This window comes from Lissotriton helveticus, chromosome 2_1 (genome assembly GCF_964261635.1).
Source record: "Lissotriton helveticus chromosome 2_1, aLisHel1.1, whole genome shotgun sequence".
Classification (NCBI taxonomy): Eukaryota; Metazoa; Chordata; class Amphibia; order Caudata; family Salamandridae; genus Lissotriton; species Lissotriton helveticus.
The window spans coordinates 490,828,452-490,846,600 of NC_136059.1; the positions used below are offsets into that span (position 1 = coordinate 490,828,452).

The window sequence follows — 18,149 nt, forward strand, 5'->3', positions numbered from 1 at the left end:
TAAACCAAGGTTTGGATTGTTTGACTGCAATCCTTTTGAGTTGCTTCGATACAATAGTAGCAAGAATGTTAGACACAGTGTTAACGTAGTGATCAGAGAGATCGTCAAGGTTGGTCGTGTTGGGAGGGGGCTGAAGTCTATTTTTGGTGATTGAAGTTAGCATATTGATGTTGAGGTCTTTCATATTGCGTGTCAGTTGTTTAGCTTTAGGAGGTTGGCCCTATCTACACTAGACCTTTCCAAGATGTGAAAGGAAATTTTATGATGATCCGACCAGTCACAAGGTAGGATGTCGCCCAGTTGTATGCTATTGTCTTAGACAATGATAAGTACAAGAGTAGCATCCTTATGGGTAGGACCCTTACAGACCTGTGAGAAGTTAAGGTCCGATAGGAAAACATTAAAGGAACAGACTAAAAGATCATTTGAGTCATTCCAATGTAGGTTAAAGTCTCCAAGGAAGATGTGACAGAGTTGGTCCGAACTCAAGCTAATGACTTCCATGATTTGCTCTATGAAGGTCAGATTGTCTCCGCTGGATGATAAATCGAGTGCAGCACACAGGCCTTCTTGCTTTTATTCTAGATTTTGGTGACCAGCTGCTGACAGGAGGATAGCACAGCACATTCAGATTGCTTTACAGTGAGGTTGGAGCAATGAATGCATGCAATGCCCCTCCCCACAGTTTTTTACAAGTTGATCACGTCTGATAATGGAGTAGTCAGGGGGGATTAAGATTTCGAGAACAGGGGAGGAGGTATCATTGAGCCAGGTTTCAGTGAGAATCAGTAAGTCCAAGTCTTGAAAAATGATGAGTTCTGAAATATCCGCTGCATGTTTCACAGCCGATCTACAGTTGAGTATCATTCATTTGATGTGATGGTTAGAAGTGATCATTTCATGATAAGAGGTAGTTATCTGAAGTAGGTTTCCTTTGTTACCCGATCTGTGGTTGGCACTCGGTACACTGTCAGGGTCCGAGGTGATGGTAGGGATATTGAAAGTAGGGTAGGAGGAGGAGAAAGTTCTCGAGTCACGTAACGAGGATAAAAGAGCAAGAATATCCTCCTCAGATAGCTGAGGCAGGAGTCTATGGGGCCTAGAATGATGGTTAGGTAGAGGCTGAGAACTGCAGCTGGAACTAAGATGGGAGTGGAAAGAGGAATGATCATTAACCGCGTAGAACATTTTCTGTGGATTGTATTTATCGATCCTCTGGGAGGGGTGTGTGTTCAAGAGCTTCTCCATCTTCAATGAGAACTCTAGCATGTTCTGCATGATATCTTTGACAGCAAGGATATCCTGCTTGAGGTCGGCAATCTTCTCCTCCACTGATTCAGATTGCTGTGCTGGGACAGACCCAGCAGAGAGAGGGGAATTAGAGGGCGGAGTAAGACCCTTACCACAGTTACAGGGGGAGATAAAGTATTGCTTGAGACTAGTCTCACCATCCCCCAAGGCAGGAGGGTTAGCATGGCGGAGCTTAGGATTAGGAGCAAAAGAGAGCTGACCAGAACCTGAAGTGGGATTAGAGGTGAACACGGTGGATTTAGCAAAGGCGATAGGGGGAAGAATAGTAGTAGGGAGAAGGTGTGTGAGGGTTACAGGTCGACGGACTGGATACAGCAGCTAGGTCCGAAGCCCTCAAGTTGGTAGATCCTGAGTCTAAGGGTAGAATAGCAATGTTATCATGGTTGTTTGTGCTAGTGTGGTGCCCAGCCCCCCTGTTGTTGGAGCGTGCAGTGGGTGACAAAGGTGACTTGAGATTTAAGGAAGGAGTGGGAAAGTAGTAGTAGTACTATTTAAATCCATTGATGACAGGCCTTGTGGATCCGGACCAAGCAGGCTTCATCCTTTCTAAACAGTGGGGAGATAATACTAAATGACTTTTCCATCTCATAGATGGAATCCACCAATCACACAGGGAGGCACTCTTACTGTCGATTGATGCTGAGAAGCTTTAGACAGGGTACGTTGGTCATATCTTTTCACCACTTTGCGCCCCTTTGGATTTGGCAATCAATTTATAAAATGGATTAGTTGTATCTACCGGGGCCCCATCAGCATCTGCTTGGGTAAACAGGGCATCTTCAGCAATGTGTTTGATTACCTGAGACACGAGACAGGGGTGCCCCTTGTCTTCCCTACTCTTTGCCTTATACATGGAGCCATTTGCACGAAAACTGAGGGATAATCCACATATTGAAGGAATTTGATCCAGGAAAGAGACGCATAAAATCAGTCTTGTTGGATCCGGGCCTCTTTGGCGGGATCACCCCTGAACTTTTTGCTTTTGATGGCGACCTGACGTTCATGATTTCTGGCTTGGCGCACTTTTTCCCTGGGTCTCAGGGTAAAGTGCGTGCGTGGAGTAAGGTTGACCTGCCCTCGCATAGGAATGCATGGGGAATATCTGGGTCCCTGGTAGTTCCTGATGTGTGGGGAGTGCAGGCTCGCGTCTGGTATGTACGAACTTGTGAGATTGAATGCTACGCGATGATGTATGCGGCATGTATGTGTCTAGTGGGGAAGTGCCACTTCTAGACATTGGTGTGTGTGTGCAGTGAGGGTGCTGGCGTGTGATTGGCTGGAGCTGGCTGGCAAGCCTGGTTCCAGGAAGTCTGGATGGGTCTGCCCAGTGGTGAGTGGAGAGATTAGCATGAGTGATGTGAGGGAGGGCTGCACCTGGTTCCTGAATAGGGCTGGGCTTTCCCCACACAATGCTGGCTCCGCCCCCTGTGGTGCGTCTAACGACCCTAGCCTGCCTAGTGAATGAAAAGGGTGGTTGAGCACATTAAGGGTGCTCCAAAACCAGCTGCGACTGGTTTCCCCCCACCCTGCACCTGAGACAAAGGATTTTACAGTATAAGAAGGGGCTGTCTCAGCTTACATGTTGCTCTCTTCCAGGATCCTGTCTGAGGGGGCTGCTGCTGTTGCTGGGCAGGAGGACCGCCACATGGATTGCCTCCCTGCCTGGAGGCCCAGTGAGCTGGCTCTGGGTCCAGCCTTGCCTCCCACCCCCTGAAGGACTTTGTGGAAGACTTTTGGGGCACTAGCGCCAGAGGAGCGCTTTACTTGTACTTTTGCTGGACTGGTGACCTTTGGTTGCCTATAGCGCTGGGAGCGCTGTATTTTCCCCATTTAGCGCTTGGGAGCGCTGTAACCGGTCTTCAAGCGCCTGTGGCCGCTGCATTTGCCTTCGAAGCGCTGGAAGCGCTGTAATTATCCCTAAGCGCCTAGGAGCGCTTTATTTTCCCGTTGGCGGCTGCCCATGCCGCTTTTTGGCCGTGTTTATTATTCGGTTCATGAGTGCCCACCTCGATTTGGTAGTGCTGCAGGAGAGCCGGTGCCCACCCGGCATTTGCGAATTTGCTGTGTTCTTTAGTTATTTACCGGTGCCCACCCGGCCTTTGCCCCGTATCACCGCCGCAGCCGGAGACGGCTTGAGAGGCGCTGCACCCGCCTCCCTATCCAGGGTCGCGCTGCCATTGGCGGCCCTCCGTACAGGAAGTCAGACATTCCTGTCCGGGACAGGGGCCCGGAGTGAAGCAGGAAGTCCCGTGCCTGGCCCGGCAGCCTGGAGAGACTTCGGGAGCCCCGCAGGCTCCAGACCTGAAGTCGAGCCCCTGACTGCCGGGAGGGCCCAGCTTTCGAGAGAGGACCTCGCCGTGGCAACACTCAGGGCCCCCAAGAGCGAGAGAGAGCCCCTGGGTGCCCAAAGAGCCCCACAGACCACCAGAAGAAGCCCCCGCCTGAGTGCCGGTAAGTGAAGCCAGCCGGGCAGGAATTCCAAGTCCCCGAGCAGGACACCGTGGGGGCAGCCTGTAACTTCGAGTCCCCCAGGGAGGGACTCCAACGCACGTCATGGGGGCATTTCCTCAGAGTCCGCAAGGGACTCCAGCAAAGCGGGCAACAGTTGTTTTGAGAGCCCACGAGGCTCAGGGGGCACCTTCATATTCCAGAGCCCAGAGAGGCTCCAGCGCCCCATTGATGTTGTAGAGCCCCAGAGAGGCTCAGGAGCATTGCGTGATTGTAGAGCCCAGCGAGGCTCCAAGGGGACAGTGTTTTTGGCCAGAGCCTGTGAGGCGCCAGAGTTGGCCCATCATTGTCTACACAGCTGCCCAGCACTTTGTGGGCAGCTGCCACGTTTAGGCCCCTGACATTGGGACACAGGGCGTCCTAGCCCCAACAAAGCCAGAGGGCCTAGGGACTGCCACAGGTTGTGGCTCATGTGAGTTTTGCGCAATTGCTTGTCCTTACACCTCTGAATGTGTTTTGATGCATCATGTGATTTCCTTCCTTACACCTCTGAATGTTAATGCATCATGTGTAATGTTCCTGCTTATACCCCTAAATTTTGGTGATACTTAGGTGGTTGTTTTTCTCCTAGTACAGGTGTTGCTAGTGAGGTCTTGGTTCCCTGCGCATTATTTTCCTAAGGTGATTAGGGTTGCGTAGGAGGTACTTACCCTTTACCAGTAATTACTGGTTGTGTGCTAATTTGTGCTACAGTGGTTCTACATTCTATGTTCTATGTTCTAAGTGCTAGTTCTAAAAGTGCTGATTCCTGACAGTGGTCCATGTGGCCCTGTCTTGTACATATCCCCTGTAAGTTCTGCCCATGCCTGTTGGCACATTGTAAAGTGTGTGTTCTTATCTAATGTGTTTTGGTATAATACAAAGGCTATTTTTATATAACCTTGTGTGGAGTTTCCTTTGTGGTGGGCCTTGGGTTGTTGCTGGGTGCGCGCGCAAACACTTATCCTACATAGCCTCCAAGTTTAGCCTGGCTGCTCGCGTCACGTTACCTAGAGGGTGAGCAGGGGTTATCTTGGTGTGTGACTCCCTTGCCTTGACGTGGAGGTGGTGGTCTCTGACTGACGTTGGCGCAAGCCTTGGCCAGCCAGAGATCCCGTTTCTAACAAGTCTCAATGCTGACGACATCATATTGTCACTTGCTAAACCGCAGACTACGTTACCGGGTTGCAGGGTTGCCTGCAGTGGTACAGAGATGTTTGCCAGTCCAGCAGCTATATTTTTTAAATCCTAAATGTTGGAGATGTAAGGACACACTACATCCAACACCGTGCATTTGTCACTTACAAACACAAGTGTGGCTAGGGGGGAATCAACGTTCAATTTCAGAGAGGGATCGTGAGAAACAGCTACCACATCCAAGGAAGGCAGCAGGTTCTCAAATTACCCACTCTCTTCTTGGGAAGTAGGCGAAGAAAAATAGCAATACTTGAGGCCCTGTAATTGAAATAAGTACACTTTAAATCATCTAACAACAATCCATTGGAGTGCAAGTCTGGTACCAGCAGCCATGAGAGTTCCAGCTCCAGAGTATATTAAAGTTTCTACAGTTGAAAGGCTAGTTGGATCTCGGGATCGAGCAGGTGGCTGGCTGTCTCAGCCCCTGCCTCTTTGATGCTCTTGACTGAGAGCCTTATTACGAGTACGGCAGTCAACAGAGCTGCCGTACTCGTGGTGGCAGTTCGACCACTGCCACACTGGCAGTCTACCTGCCGTATTATGAATGTGTTTAATATAAACAATATACAATGGAGGGAGGGTTCAAGGGACAGTTTAACGACCTGTGCACAGTTAATATCCCCCTAATAAGCTTACTACAAAACAACGGATAACTGTGGGTCTTACAACAAGAAACCAAACTATGTGTGTGGAGGCTGGCTATGTGTCTACTTCAGAATTTAATTAGAAGACAACCTATTGGACATATACCCACTATGAAAAAATGTCCATCAGTTACTTGTTCTGTGTCACCCAGTACATCATTTGGTCTACTTCACAGTAGGTAGCCCATTTTATTGTCTCCATAAGTAGAGGAGATAGTTCTTGAAAATAGATGTCTGGTGGGTGTTATTTACTAGTAACTGAAAGCAGTGCATAAGTGATTAGTGAAAAAAAAGAAGGTAAAGGTGTTCATAAAATTGGATAATGCATACAATATAACTTTATTCTGGAGTCATGCACATCCAAGACTAAAAACATTAAAGTGCAAAAAAGTCAGCTGGTTCAAACAAATAACTTCTGACTGGGTAATCTGGTCGACATGTTTCTGCGGACTCTAGAGGTCAAAAATAGTACCTGCTGCTTCCTCAGGACCCATTAACTTAATTGCTACTGCTTATGTATGAAAAAATTACTTATAACAAAAGAGTGTATATTACAAGAAAGGACATAAGTGAACAAAAATGCTAAATGTCACCTGTTCACATTCAGTTTTCCTCCTTCTTGGGTCAGGAAATCCAATTGTAAATTCGCCAGAATGTCCACACACAGATATAGGGTTTAAAATATGACAACACCATCATTAGTACGGGTTATGATTAGACATTGCTAAACTGTTCTTAGCATATAGGGTCCATTGACCTTAGTATGCACCCCATTGTTCAGGAAATAACAAGGGCTCACCTTATATTGTAAGGGGAAAGTGCCTCGCCTCACCTGGCAAACAGCTCAGGAAACTGAAGCACCGCTCTGTGGTACAGAAAATATTAAAAATTGTGATGAAACATATAACTACTGGACAATGTATGACCTAATTCCTACATATACTCGCTAGCTTAATAGGTGTGTTAAGAGGCACCTCATACTGTCAGTTTATTCTGATGCAGGTTTATTTTCGGCCAACTGGTATCTTTTCTGTTCAAATTCAAGTTACTAATCCTCATTTTACACGCTAAGCGCAGATGGAGTATAGCTCGATAGCTTAGACATCCTCTAGTTCCTGCCCCATCATTAGTGTGCAAGGGACTCAACTTGTGCATATAGCCATGGCTATGGACCTAGATTCTCGAACAACGAGAAAGGGTCCAATGTCAGTCAATTTCACTTTGTTTACTGGTTGATCTCACTATGACCGCGATAAGCATGGAGACCGGGCGCTTTAACTATTTTAAACTACACCAGACACATCGCTTGTGATTATTTATACAGCGCGCATGTATCAGTGGGTTGATCTCAATACGCCCGTTAGTCAGTGTCACTTTAGTTACTGGTTGATCCCACTATGACCGCGCTGCGCACGGAGACCGGGCGCTTTAACTATTTATAAACTAGGACCCGACAGCACGTCCCACTGTTCAACAGACACTTACAGCGCGCTAGCATAAGTGGATTAATCTCAGTACGCCCCCTTGACCAAGCACCCTTACCTGTCCGTCGGTACTCCTTGCAGCCTGCCGGGCTGTTTGGGGAGGTGCCGCGGTGCAGGCAAACTGCTTCCTTATTGTTTCTTGTCTGTCCGTGATTGGACCGCAAACTTTCAATATAACTACCATGACTCATGGGAAGTGTAGTTCTGTGTTATCGCGCATAACTAGATGCCGATTCTTCTATATTCCAGCTTAATCTACACCAGTATAGTCAATGTTGATAATATCATATATCCGCATTAATCACCGGTTAACAGCAAGTATATGCCTTCTTGTTTATGATAAACTTCTTATGTAGTCATGGTGGAATAATTATCGATCTCATGCCAGATGTCAATTACAATATGCATTACGGACTCCTCGGTGTCCGGCTAGGGATAACCTGACGTATTCTGTGATGTGTAGTCCACAATTGAGTTTAGTTGATGTTTGAAAATGTCATAAGTGTACTCCTTAATACTCTTTATATTAGTAAACATTAAACTCATATTCTCTAGTTTATATTGCTACCTCGTCAAGATACCAATAGATGGCCAAAGATTCCATTGATACAACAGGACGCCCTGCTCAATTGTGAGTGTTTTTAAGGGGTTGTTCAGGTGTTGTTTATTCATAAAGTGACCTTCCTCATTATTCATACATGAGGCAACTTATGCTTGTGGGCGGATCTACAGTGCCATCCACGGAATGTCTTTGTTGAGCCCGGCTTTGTCACAGTTTAGTTTGTACACCCACTTTTGTTCTATTTTGAAAAGATGTTTGGACACATCAGTGATGTGTGCTGGGATATTGGGTTGTTCTAGCACAGTCCATTCAAAATCCGTAGGTTTATGGCCCACCTGAATGTAGTGGTTCGTTAGACGGGTCGCCTGTTTTTTGCATCTTATTGTGCTTTTGTGTTCGGAAATTCGTGTTCTTATTTTCCAGGTGGTCATTCCGACGTACCTTAGTGTGCACAGACAAGTGATAAGATAGATCAAGTTGTTGCTGTTGCAATTCGTGAATCGTTTTTGTTCCCAATGACGAGTAGTCCCAATGTCTATCGATGTCGTGTGTTTGGTCTGGGGCATGCAGCACAGTTTCCGCACGGGTGATGCCCTGTTACTGGTGGCATATTCCATAGTGTGCCAACTTGGCGAATCTCTCTGGCTACAGGTCTGGTGTGAATCAGTTGGTCTCTTAAGCTGGTTGCTCGTTTGAAAGCAAATAGTGGTTGCTCCAGAGAATCATGCCCAGTATTCAGAATCATCCAGTGCGTGCGAACTATGCGTTGGATCGCATTCGACCTCGTACTGAAAGTATTAACGCAAGTCAATCTTTTGGTTTTTTCTTTGGGGACCGGCGGTTCTAATAGGGCTTCCCGGTTGTTGTTCGCGGCTCTTTTCATTGAGCGTTTAATGAGCCTCTTGGGGTAACTCCTATCGCCTAGTTGTTGAGCTAGGTCCTCAGAATGTTTCTTGAAGTCTTCTTTGGACGAACAGTTACGTTGTACACGTAAAAACTGTCCGTATGGTAAATTGTCTCGTAGAGACTTCGGATGACAGCTGGTGTAATGCAGTAGTGAATTACGGGCCATAGGCTTCCTGTACAGTTCTGTTTTAAGACCCTGGGGTGTAGCTGTAATTAGTAAGTCCAGAAAAGCCAAAGAATGTTTGTTGCTTTCTATAGTAAATCGCAAGAACTCATTTTGATTATTCAGCCACATGTGGAAGGACTGGAGAGAGTCTTCGTCCCCACGCCAGATCACTAAAATATCATCAATATATCTCCTCCACGTACATCTTGATGATATATAAGGATTGTCAATGTTAAGGACGTGATCCTGTTCGAATTTGTGCATGTATAGATTCGCCAGGCTCGGCGCAAAAACGCTGCCCATGCTCGTCCCTGATGTTTGTAGGTAGCACTGGCCTTCAAACTCGAAAAAGTTCTCTTTCATTGCTATTGTGGCTAGATTCATAATCATAGAGACCGGTGTTATAGAGTCGTCGAGGTCACGTTCACCCAGTAAGGTTTCAATCACTTCCAGCGTTTCATTTTGGGGGATGGAGGTGTATAGTGCCTCTACGTCAAAGGATACTAGAAGATCCGTTGCGGGATCGAATTCTATATCAGGCAGAATTCTAAGTAGATCCTTCGTGTCCTGGAGGTAGGTTGGCATCAGTTTGACCATTGGTCTCAGGAAGATGTCGACAAACGTTGATAGGGGTTCTAATATCGATCCGATCCCCGAAATGATCGGGCGACCGGGTGGAGGTCTCTGCGCCTTGTGAATCTTTGGCAGAACATAGAAGTATGGCCTTATGGGATGTGGAGTTGTCAGATAGGCTGCTTCCTTAGTTGTAATCCATCCTTCTGCCAAAGCCTCCTCTACAATATGTCCAATCGTTGTTGCTAATCTAGGAGTAGGGTCTTCTGTCAGTAGTTGGTAAGAACGTGCATCTCCTAGTTGACGTAAACATTCCTCTCTGTAGGTTGATGTGTCCAAAAGTACCGTAGCGCCGCCCTTATCGGCTGGTTTAATCGTAATTGAATCGTCCTTCATTAGCTCTTTCAAGGCCTCTTGTTCAGATTTCGGGATGTTAAAGAATGGTTTATGTGTTTGTTTAAATAACTGCTGCACATCATGCTGTACGGCTTCTTCGAAAGTAAGAACCTTGGCTGGCACCGTGCCTGTTGGAGGACTGAAAGTGGATGGTTTTTTCAGTCCGGTGTTCTGGAAATTCGTCTCAGTTTGGTAATTTTTGGAGAAGAAAAACTGAAGTCTCACCTTCCGAAAAAATTTGGATATTTCGATCTGTGTTTGAAATGGATCACCTACATTAGTGCCCACGAAGCCCAGGCCTCTATTGAGTACCTTCTCTTCAAGTGGTGTCAAAATCCGTGAGCTTAAATTGACTATGAGGCTGGACCCACGCTCGTCCCTGCCTGTTTTTGTGGGATCTGATTTTGAATGGACTGTGCTAGAACAACCCAATATCCCAGCACACATCACTGATGTGTCCAAACATCTTTTCAAAATAGAACAACAGTGGGTGTACAAACTTAACTGTGACAAAGCCGGGCTCAACGAAGACATTCCGTGGATGGCACTGTAGATCCGCCCACAAGCATAAGTTGCCTCATGTATGAATAATGAGGAAGGTCACTTTATGAATAAACAACACCTGAACAACCCCTTAAAAACACTCACAATTGAGCAGGGCGTCCTGTTGTATCAATGGAATCTTTGGCCATCTATTGGTATCTTGACGAGGTAGCAATATAAACTAGAGAATATGAGTTTAATGTTTACTAATATAAAGAGTATTAAGGAGTACACTTATGACATTTTCGAACGTCAACTAAACTCAATTGTGGACTACACATCACAGAATACGTCAGGTTATCCCTAGCCGGACACCGAGGAGTCCGTAATGCATTTTGTAATTGACATCTGGCATGAGATCGATAATTATTCCACCATGACTACATAAGAAGTTTATCATAAACAAGAAGGCATATACTTGCTGTTAACCGGTGATTAATGCGGATATATGATATTATCAACATTGACTATACTGGTGTAGATTAAGCTGGAATATAGAAGAATCGGCATCTAGTTATGCGCGATAACACAGAACTACACTTCCCATGAGTCATGGTAGTTTTATTGAAAGTTTGCGGTCCAATCACGGACAGACAAGAAACAATAAGGAAGCAGTTTGCCTGCACCGCGGCACCTCCCCAAACAGCCAGACAGGCTGCAAGGAGTACCGATGGACAGGTAAGGGTGCTTGGTCAAGGGGGCGTACTGAGATTAATCCACTTATGCTAGCGCGCTGTATGTGTCTGTTGAACAGAGGGACGCGCTGTCGGGTCCTAGTTTATAAATAGTTAAAGCGCCCGGTCTCCGTGCGCAGCGCGGTCATAGTGGGATCAACCAGTAACTAAAGTGACACTGACTAACGGGCGTATTGAGATCAACCCACTGATACATGCGCGCTGTATAAATAATCACAAGCGATGTGTCTGGTGTAGTTTAAAATAGTTAAAGCGCCCGGTCTCCATGCTTAGCGCGGTCATAGTGAGATCAACCAGTAAACAAAGTGAAATTGACTGACATTGGACCCTTTCTCGTTGTTCGAGAATCTAGGTCCATAGCCATGGCTATATGCACAAGCTGAGTCCCTTGCACACTAATGATGGGGCAGGAACTAGAGGATGTCTTAGCTATCGAGCTATACTCCATCTGCGCTTAGCGTGTAAAATGAGGATTAGTAACTTGAATTTGAACAGAAAAGATACTAGTTGGCCGAAAATAAACCTGCATCAGAATAAACTGACAGTATGAGGTGCCTCTTAACAAACCTATTAAGCTAGCGAGTATATGTAGGAATTAGGTCATACATTGTCCAGTAGTTATATGTTTCGTCACAATTTTTAATATTTTCTGTACCACAGAGCGGTGCTTCAGTTTCCTGAGCTGTTTGCCAGGTGAGGCGAGGCACTTTCCCCTTACAATATAAGGTGAGCCCTTGTTATTTCCTGAACAATGGGGTGCATACTAAGGTCAATGGACCCTATATGCTAAGAACAGTTTAGCAATGTCTAATCATAACCCGTACTAATGATGGTGTTGTCATATTTTAAACCCTATATCTGTGTGTGGACATTCTGGCGAATTTACAATTGGATTTCCTGACCCAAGAAGGAGGAAAACTGAATGTGAACAGGTGACATTTAGCATTTTTGTTCACTTATGTCCTTTCTTGTAATATACACTCTTTTGTTATAAGTAATTTTTTCATACACAAGCAGTAGCAATTAAGTTAATGGGTCCTGAGGAAGCGGCAGGTACTATTTTTGACCTCTAGAGTCCGCAGAAACATGTCGACCAGATTACCCAGTCAGAAGTTATTTGTTTGAACCAGCTGACTATTTTGCACTTTAATGTTTTTAGTCTTGGATGTGCATGACTCCAGAATAAAGTTATATTGTATGCATTATCCAATTTTATGAACACCTTTACCTTCTTTTTTTCACTAATCACTTATGCACTGCTTTCAGTTACTAGTAAATAACACCCACCAGACATCTATTTTCAAGAACTATCTCCTCTACTTATGGAGACAATAAAATGGACTACCTACTGTGAAGTAGACCAAATGATGTACTGGGTGACACAGAACGAGTAACTGATGGACATTTTTTCATAGTGGGTATATGTCCAATAGGTTGTCTTCTAATTAAATTCTGAAGTAGACACATAGCCAGCCTCCACACACATAGTTTGGTTTCTTGTTGTAAGACCCACAGTTATCCGTTGTTTTGTAGTAAGCTTATTAGGGGGATAATAACTGTGCACAGGTCGTTAAACTGTCCCTTGAACCCTCCCTCCATTGTATATTGTTTATAGTTCTAGAGCAGCTAAGGCTGCGGGTTCATTTTTAAGAAAAGTGGTAAATGTACATTATCACGGTCCACTCTTTAAGGTATATGTGGATTGAGGGTTGTGTAGATTCATGTTGATAGCTGCTCAGTGCTTATGACCATAAGACCACGATACACAAATATCTGTTCAAACACCATATGTTAGCTGACCTCTAACCAAAAGAACCTTAAATCTTTCTGTCACTGTACCTTGATGGCTTCCAATCTAGGTTTAGCCTATGACGAGGCGGAAATACAGTCAATACTGGATGACAATCCGAGCATGTTAGAAAACCTACCCAAACCTCAAGATACTAGTCAGGATGGGTGGCCAAAGATTTTGATGTTAAAGAAAAGTCATTCCCGAACGTGTATTCATGGAATCAGTATGGCAGAATATCTCAGAGGGAATGGTGCACCCTCTGGATTAATTGTCGTTAATTCACCGAGACTCTTTTTGGATGATCCGGATTTCATAAGAGACTGGTACCTTATTGCCTGGAAGTGCACAAGAGACTGGCTAGTCTTAATCATAAAGACTGCAAAGAAAGCTGCAGATACAATCATGATAGAGATCCAACTATTGGAAGGACAAATAAAAGCCACTATATCGGGTAAATTATTCACAAAACAACAGGATGAAAACAATAAAACGAATAAGGATTTTAAAGATAACATCCTGTTTACAAAATTAGAAAAATGCAAGAAAGATCTAGCAAAATTCTCTAAAGAGATGATCTACCCGTATACGAGTGCCAACTATGTTCCAACGCCATTCAATCGCAATGGAAGGACAGGGGGCTCTACCTATGGGACTTCTTCCTCTGAAGACAACTCCTCCGACTCTGACTCCTCCAATCAGAACAACTCAACAACTACCAAAAGAGGGAGAGGCCAGTGGAAACAAAGAGGTATACAGCATTATAATCAAGGGCAATTTAATCCCTGGTGGCCACCCAATCCTTGGACGCAAGGCCCACCACAATTCCCTCAAAACATGGGTCCTTTTGGACCAGGACCATATTTACCGAACCACAATGTGCCTTTTTTAGGGTATGGCAGAGGGAGATCGCGCGGAAGACGCCGGATACAGGGGCAAGTACAATGGAACCTCCCCCAGCAAGGGATGGGGCTCCGGAGCGGCAAACAGATCCCACAAGAACAGGCAGGGACGAGCGTGGGTCCAGCCTCATAGTCAATTTAAGCTCACGGATTTTGACACCACTTGAAGAGAAGGTACTCAATAGAGGCCTGGGCTTCGTGGGCACTAATGTAGGTGATCCATTTGAAACACAGATCGAAATATCCAAATTTTTTCGGAAGGTGAGACTTCAGTTTTTCTTCTCCAAAAATGACCAAACTGAGACGAATTTCCAGAACACCGGACTGAAAAAACCATCCACTTTCAGTCCTCCAACAGGCACGGTGCCAGCCAAGGTTCTTACTTTCGAAGAAGCCGTACAGCATGATGTGCAGCAGTTATTTAAACAAACACATAAACCATTCATTAACATCCCGAAATCTGAACAAGAGGCCTTGAAAGAGCTAATGAAGGACGATTCATTAACGATTAAACCAGCCGATAAGGGCGAAGCTACGGTACTTTTGGACACATCAACCTACAGAGAGGAATGTTTACGTCAACTAGGAGATGCACGTTCTTACCAACTACTGACAGAAGACCCTACTCCTAGATTAGCAACAACGATTGGACATATTGTAGAGGAGGCTTTGGCAGAAGGATGGATTACAACTAAGGAAGCAGCCTATCTGACAACTCCACATCCCATAAGGCCATACTTCTATGTTCTGCCAAAGATTCACAAGGCGCAGAGACCTCCACCCGGTCGCCCGATCATTTCGGGGATCGGATCGATATTAGAACCCCTATCAACGTTTGTCGACATCTTCCTGAGACCAATGGTCAAACTGATGCCAACCTACCTCCAGGACACGAAGGATCTACTTAGAATTCTGCCTGATATAGAATTCGATCCCGCAACGGATCTTCTAGTATCCTTTGACGTAGAGGCACTATACACCTCCATCCCCCAAAATGAAACGCTGGAGGTGATTGAAACCTTACTGGGTGAACGTGACCTCGACGACTCTATAACACCGGTCTCTATGATTATGAATCTAGCCACAATAGCAATGAAAGAGAACTTTTTCGAGTTTGAAGGCCAGTGCTACCTACAAACATCAGGGACGAGCATGGGCAGCGTTTTTGCGCCGAGCCTGGCGAATCTATACATGCACAAATTCGAACAGGATCACGTCCTTAACATTGACAATCCTTATATATCATCAATATGTACGTGGAGGAGATATATTGATGATATTTTAGTGATCTGGCGTGGGGACGAAGACTCTCTCCAGTCCTTCCACATGTGGCTGAATAATCAAAATGAGTTCTTGCGTTTTACTATAGAAAGCAACAAACATTCTTTGGCTTTTCTGGACTTACTAATTACAGCTACACCCCAGGGTCTTAAAACAGAACTGTACAGGAAGCTTATGGCCCGTAATTCACTGCTACATTACACCAGCTGTCATCCGAAGTCTCTACGAGACAATTTACCATACGGACAGTTTTTACGTGTACAACGTAACTGTTCGTCCAAAGAAGACTTCAAGAAACATTCTGAGGACCTAGCTCAACAACTAGGCGATAGGCGTTACCCCAAGAGGCTCATCAAACGCTCAATGAAAAGAGCCGCGAACAACAACCGGGAAGCCCTATTAGAACCGCCGGTCCCCAAAGAAAAAACCAAAAGATTGACTTGCGTTAATACTTTCAGTACGAGGTCGAATGCGATCCAACGCATAGTTCGCAAGCGCTGGAAGATTCTGAATACTGGGCATGATTCTCTGGAGCAACCACTATTTGCTTTCAAACGAGCAACCAGCTTAAGAGACCAACTGATTCACACAAGACCTGTAGCCAGAGAGATTCGCCAAGTTGGCACACTATGGAATATGCCACCAGTAACAGGGCATCACCCGTGCGGAAACTGTGCTGCATGCCCCCAGACCAAACACACGACATCGATAGACATTGGGACTACTCGTCATTGGGAACAAAAACGATTCACGAATTGCAACAGCAACAACTTGATCTATCTTATCACTTGTCCGTGCACACTAAGGTACGTCGGAATGACCACCCGGAAAATAAGAACACGAATTTCCGAACACAAAAGCACAATAAGATGCAAAAAACAGGCGACCCGTCTAACGAACCACTACATTCAGGTGGGCCATAAACTTACGGATTTTGAATGGACTGTGCTAGAACAACCCAATATCCCAGCACACATCACTGATGTGTCCAAACATCTTTTCAAAATAGAACAAAAGTGGGTGTACAAACTTAACTGTGACAAAGCCGGGCTCAACGAAGACATTCCGTGGATGGCACTGTAGATCCGCCCACAAGCATAAGTTGCCTCATGTATGAATAATGAGGAAGGTCACTTTATGAATAAACAACATCTGAACAACCCCTTAAAAACACTCACAATTGAGCAGGGCGTCCTGTTGTATCAATGGAATCTTTGGCCATCTATTGGTATCTTGACGAGGTAGCAATATAAACTAGAGAATATGAGTTTAATGTTTACTAATATAAAGAGTATTAAGGAGTACACTTATGACATTTTCGAACGTCAACTAAACTCAATTGTGGACTACACATCACAGAATACGTCAGGTTATCCCTAGCCGGACACCGAGGAGTCCGTAATGCATATTGTAATTGACATCTGGCATGAGATCGATAATTATTCCACCATGACTACATAAGAAGTTTATCATAAACAAGAAGGCATATACTTGCTGTTAACCGGTGATTAATGCGGATATATGATATTATCAACATTGACTATACTGGTGTAGATTAAGCTGGAATATAGAAGAATCGGCATCTAGTTATGCGCGATAACACAGAACTACACTTCCCGTGAGTCATGGTAGTTCTATTGAAAGTTTGCGGTCCAATCACGGACAGACAAGAAACAATAAGGAAGCAGTTTGCCTGCACCGCGGCACCTCCCCAAACAGCCCGGCAGGCTGCAAGGAGTACCGACGGACAGGTAAGGGTGCTTGGTCAAGGGGGCGTACTGAGATTAATCCACTTATGCTAGCGCGCTGTATGTGTCTGTTGAACAGAGGGACGCGCTGTCGGGTCCTAGTTTATAAATAGTTAAAGCGCCCGGTCTCCGTGCGCAGCGCGGTCATAGTGGGATCAACCAGTAACTAAAGTGACACTGACTAACGGGCGTATTGAGATCAACCCACTGATACATGCGCGCTGTATAAATAATCACAAGCGATGTGTCTGGTGTAGTTTAAAATAGTTAAAGCGCCCGGTCCCCATGCTTAGCGCGGTCATAGTGAGATCAACCAGTAAACAAAGTGAAATTGACTGACATTGGACCCTTTCTCGTTGTTCGAGAATCTAGGTCCATAGCCATGGCTACATGCACAAGCTGAGTCCCTTGCACACTAATGATGGGGCAGGAACTAGAGGATGTCTAAGCTATCGAGCTATACTCCATCTGCGCTTAGCGTGTAAAATGAGGATTAGTAACTTGAATTTGAACAGAAAAGATACTAGTTGGCCGAAAATAAACCTGCATCAGAATAAACTGACAGTATGAGGTGCCTCTTAACACACCTATTAAGCTAGCGAGTATATGTAGGAATTAGGTCATACATTGTCCAGTAGTTATGTTTCGTCACAATTTTTTATATTTTCTGTACCACAGAGCGGTGCTTCAGTTTCCTGAGCTGTTTGCCAGTTGAGGCGAGGCACTTTCCCCTTACAATATAAGGTGAGCCCTTGTTATTTCCTGAACAATGGGGTGCATACTAAGGTCAATGGACCCTATATGCTAAGAACAGTTTAGCAATGTCTAATCATAACCCGTACTAATGATGGTGTTGTCATATTTTAAACCCTATATCTGTGTGTGGACATTCTGGCGAATTTACAATTGGATTTCCTGACCCAAGAAGGAGGAAAACTGAATGTGAACAGGTGACATTTAGCATTTTTGTTCACTTATGTCCTTTCTTGTAATATACACTCTTTTGTTATAAGTAATTTTTTCATACACAAGCAGTAGCAATTAAGTTAATGGGTCCTGAGGAAGCGGCAGGTACTATTTTTGACCTCTAGAGTCCGCAGAAACATGTGGACCAGATTACCCAGTCAGAAGTTATTTGTTTGAACCAGCTGACTTTTTTGCACTTTAATGTTTTTAGTCTTGGATGTGCATGACTCCAGAATAAAGTTATATTGTATGCATTATCCAATTTTATGAACACCTTTACCTTCTTTTTTTTCACTAATCACTTATGCACTGCTTTCAGTTACTAGTAAATAACACCCACCAGACATCTATTTTCAAGAACTATCTCCTCTACTTATGGAGACAATAAAATGGACTACCTACTGTGAAGTAGACCAAATGATGTACTGGGTGACACAGAACGAGTAACTGATGGACATTTTTTCATACTGGGTATATGTCCAATAGGTTGTCTTCTAAT

The 18,149-nt window shown here is 44.8% G+C and overlaps 1 pseudogene; it reads left to right on the top strand.

Moving 5' to 3' along the window:
* The first annotated feature begins 4,982 nt into the window (after positions 1-4,982).
* LOC144820716 (18S ribosomal RNA) lies at positions 4,983-5,345 on the top strand (annotated as a pseudogene).
* Positions 5,346-18,149: the final 12,804 nt, after the last annotated feature.